Raw genomic sequence first — 4,540 nt, forward strand, 5'->3', positions numbered from 1 at the left:
TACAGAGGCACCCAACAAGCTATCAGTCCTGTCGAGAATTTTCCAGTTTTGACATCGGGCAGAGACTAAGAGGCAGGGCATTTGCTCCTTGGAAGAAAAGCTATGACAAAGCTAGACAGTGTTTTAAAAAGCAGAGACATCACTTTGTTGACAAAGGTCCCTTTAGTCAAAGCTATGGTTTTTCCAGTAGTCTTGTACCTATGGGAGAGTTGGACCATAAACGAGGCTGAGCACTGAAGAATTGATGCTTTCAAACTGCGGTGCTAGAGAAGACTCTTGAGAGTCCCTTGGACAGCAAGGAATTCAAACCAGTCAATCCTAAAGGAAATAAAACCTGAATACTCATTGGAAGGACTGATGCTGAAGCTGTAGCTCCAATACTTTGGCCACCTGATGCGAAAAACTGACTCATTAGAAAAGACCCTGATGCTCAGAAAGATTGAAGGCTGGAGGAGAAGGGGACGACAGAGGATGAGACGGTTGGGTGGCATCATCAACTCAACAGACATGAATTTGAACAAGCTCCAGGAGATCGTGAGGGACAGAGAAGCCTGGCGTGCCACAGTCCACGGGGTTGAAAAGAGTTGGACACGACTCAGTGATTGAACAACAACAAGGGGAAGGATGCACAGTGGTTAGAGCGTAAGTCTGAAACAATACTGTTCAGGTTTGAATTCCAGCTCTGCTATTAGCTAACTTTTGACCTTCAGGAAGTTAAATCTCTGTACTGCCATTGCCTCATCTATGAAGTCGAGATAATAACAGCCTTAAAGGATCTTGTTAGGGTTAAATGAACCATACTTATTAAAGCTTAGCCTGGATCCTGGCCTAGGTGCTCAACAAATGTTAGCTTTTATTATTGCAGATGATAGATTATAGTCCCAGGAGTAATTTGCTAAATACACCCTGAAATAGAAGGCGCTGCCTCCCCATACAGTGAGTTATGTGTCAAAGAAGATGTTGACATAAGTTGTTGATCAAGAGAAACATTATAGGGAGGGCTCAAGCAACAGACTGGAATGTGGGGAAAGTTAGATGGTCTTTAAAGAGCTGCTGACCTTCAGAGAAAATGAGTTTATGTTTGCATATAAGAAAACAAAGGAGTGTCAAGCAGCAAGGGCTCCAGAATTGACAGACGAGGCTCAGGGCAACCATCTCCCTGGGACTGGAGACAGAAAACGTGTCTTAAAGCTGTGGAGGCTACAGAAGCCCCTGTTTTTAGTTCGTGTAGCTGGAGGGCAGTTGGTGTGGGATGAGGGAGATTATGGGAAGTTGAAGTCTCTGTATCTGAGAAGGGAGGCACAAACTTTGTCCAACATTCAGTCGGGAGTTGATTGCTCTGCAATTATATACATCTCTTCCCCATCCTCCTTAGCATTTAAGGAAGTTGTCTGATGAGCATGTGTTTTATATGAGTGGGAAGGGAGAGCTGTGGAAATCTAGGAAGATGATGAATTCTGTCTGAATCGACATGATGAAGGTTAAGGAACAGGAAGATAATTCATGAACAAATCCGTTGCTGGAAGAGAGACCCTGGAGCCAGGGGAGATGGGGAAAAGTGAAGCTTTCCTCCTGGCTCCAAGCAGGGGTCACATGAAACTGAGAGGAGGCCCTGAATGCACGCAGGGCTCGGTGAGGAAGAGCAAGAGGACCCTGAAGGTCTCTGGACGCACAAGGTCAGCAGCGCCAAAGCTTTCTGGTCGCAGAGTCCTTTTACAGTCTAAAAACACACTTAGAACTCCAAAAGAGATTGGGTTTATATGGGTTATATTAACCAGTGTTTACCATTTTAGGAATGAAAACTCAGAATGTTTCATTTAAGTGAATTTATTTTAAAACAATGATAAACCCATTCCAGGTTAACAAAAGATTATATTTTATGAGAAACAGTTGCATTTTCAAAACATTATTGAGAAAGGGTGCGTTGTTTTCCTTTTTTGCAAATTGCTTTAGTGTTCGGCTTAATAGACAACAGGTTTCTCATGTCTGTGTTCAGTCTTTCATGATACCACACATCACACACATAAGCTCTGAAAAATTCTGCACATGTTGGTGAGATTGAGAGTGAAAAAAGCAGGCAGTATGTAAATATTATTATGAAAATAATTTTGACCTTGCAGGCCTCCACTTTGAGACCCATTACCCTAGGGATTTCCCTGGTGGTCCAGGGGTTAAGACTCCTCCTTCCAATGCAGGGGGTGAGGGTTCAATCCTTGGTTGGGAAGCTAAGATCCCACATGCCACATGGCCAAAAAACCAAAAATATTTTTGTTTCCATTCACTCTTTTATTTTAGAGAAAGCATTTGAACACAGAAAAATAGAACAAATGATATAAAACACCCATATGCTCCTCAGAAAGCACCCCTCAAAACTAATGTGTTAGCATTTTGTCATATTTGCTTCATATTAACGTTACGGATACAGCTGCACATCTTTAAATACCTTGCCTCCTCTCTAGAAGCAGCATTTGAAGTCTATCAATTCCAAAAATATTTTAAAAAAAACAGAAAAATACTTAACAAATGGTCCACATTAAAATATATATATATGTATGTATATATATATATATATATGTATATATATATATATATTTTAAGAACCATTACCCTAGACCATGGTGAATTTCTTCATGTCTTTCTGATTTTGCTTTGGTCTCTTTTCCCTACATATGAAAGGGCAGTGGCTGATGAGGTATAAGATAGCTGCACTGTGATCAAACAGTATCTTTGCAAGCATATAATTCAAATTCCTCTAAATGCAAAAGACATTGGCTATTCTCCTGCACCAGCCTGGGCTGCCAGTTAGCAACAGAGTGAACGCAGCCTACAATCTGCACACCCAAGGCGTTCTGAAATTAGGAGGAATTTTAGGTGAATTGTTGACAGAGGTGGGGGAGGCTAGCCTTATTTCAGGAAGTCACAAAACTGAGGTTTCAGTAATGTTTTTCATTGCATTAGTTTGAATTTGCATAAATCAGGTTCTTCTCCGTGGAGAAGGAAGCCCTTGATAATGGTGGGAAAGGAGGGAGAAAGAGCAACAGGATGACCAGCTCCGTGAGGCAGGCGCTGTGTCTGCTTCATCTCTGCCCCTCTCTGTCCTCTTGCCACTGATCTCCATCCACCCTGCCATCCGAGTTCTGGGCGAGTGATCCAGGCACACCTCTCCAGGTAAGACTCACTGGCCCGTGGGAGAAAAGGCAAAAACAGCGCCAGCACTAGACTTTATTAGTAGAGTGATTTTTTAAAGAACTAATGAGGGCTCTCTGCTCCCAGGCCGCCCTTGTTCCAGAAACATTTTCCCTCCGTGTCTAACTCCATCATGCTTAAATGCCCGTTAGTTCGTGCTCATCTTGGGCTTGAAGTTCCATGAACAGTAGGCAGGTACAGGATTTGATAGAAGTAGGCTCCATTGACAGGAAGCTGTGGAGGCTACAGAACTCCTTTGACAGGAAGAAGGCACTTGTCTCAAGCAAAGGAAGTTCATTGTTAATAATGCATGGGGAAGTGAGGGCTGGGCCTCCCCAGGTACTTCTTGCTAGAGGGTGGTGGCTTTTTCCCCTGTAGGGGCTGTTGGGATACTCTCCATTTTGGTGTATTTCAGCCCCAAATGCAGGTGCATGAAAACCATATGCAAAAAAAACCCCTATAAATGAGATTCATGATGGAGATACTCTTTTCCTTTTTTAAAAATTAAACTTAAATCTGGGGGGAATTGTAGATTCTTATGCAGTTGTAAAGAAACACACAGATAGATCCTATGTACCCTTTACCTAATTTCCCCAAAGAAAATATCTTACCAAACTATAAGACAATATCTCAACAAGACTTGCTAGATTCACGGGACTCTTAGGATGTCCCCAAGCCCAGAAGGAAGACGCTCCAGGGAGTGGGGTGTTACTCCCCCTTGGAAGGATTGTCTCTAGTAAGAACCCAGAGGGTGTGAAGTTGCATCAGGGATCCCTGGCTGCAAGCTACAGGTGTTGGTACAGATTCCAGGTGGCCCTCCTCCCAGATCCCTGACTTGCATGAGAACACCTTGGGCATCCCAGGATGCAACAGTGTTCCTTACCTGGACCCTGGGGCTTCCGGTGACTGAGTCAGCTAAAGAATCACAGATCAGGCTCTGGAATCACACAGCCCAGGGCTCAAGTCCCGTTCCTCACTTACTATCTGGTTGACCGTGGCCAATGACCTCTTAGAGCCTCAGTTTTTCATAATATACAACACTCATTGTGTGTAAGTCACTCTTCTAGGAACATTATACAATAACTCATTTAATACTAACAACCCCCAAATGGGAAATATTATAATTAGTTCCTATGTTGCAAGTGAGGAAATTGAGGCACAGAAAGGTTATTTGTCCAAAGCCACACAGCTAGGGAATAATATGGTTGGGTATTTGAAGCCAGTCCGTGTATATAACCTCTATCCTAAGTTGCTTCTCCTTATCCATGAGGTGAGTTCAGTAATGCTCACTGAATTTTTATGAGGCAAACTTCTTAGCTCTGTGTCCAGCATGGAATAAATAAGCAGCAAAAAA

The 4,540-nt window shown here is 42.9% G+C and overlaps 1 protein-coding gene across 1 annotated transcript in view; it reads left to right on the forward strand.

Annotated features, from left to right (window-relative positions):
* KCNIP1 (potassium voltage-gated channel interacting protein 1) overlaps positions 1 to 4,540 on the forward strand; it is a 423,562-nt gene that overhangs the window by 16,623 nt on the left and 402,399 nt on the right. The window lies entirely within an intron of this gene.

Source organism: Ovis canadensis, chromosome 16 (genome assembly GCF_042477335.2).
Source record: "Ovis canadensis isolate MfBH-ARS-UI-01 breed Bighorn chromosome 16, ARS-UI_OviCan_v2, whole genome shotgun sequence".
Taxonomy (NCBI): Eukaryota; Metazoa; Chordata; class Mammalia; order Artiodactyla; family Bovidae; genus Ovis; species Ovis canadensis.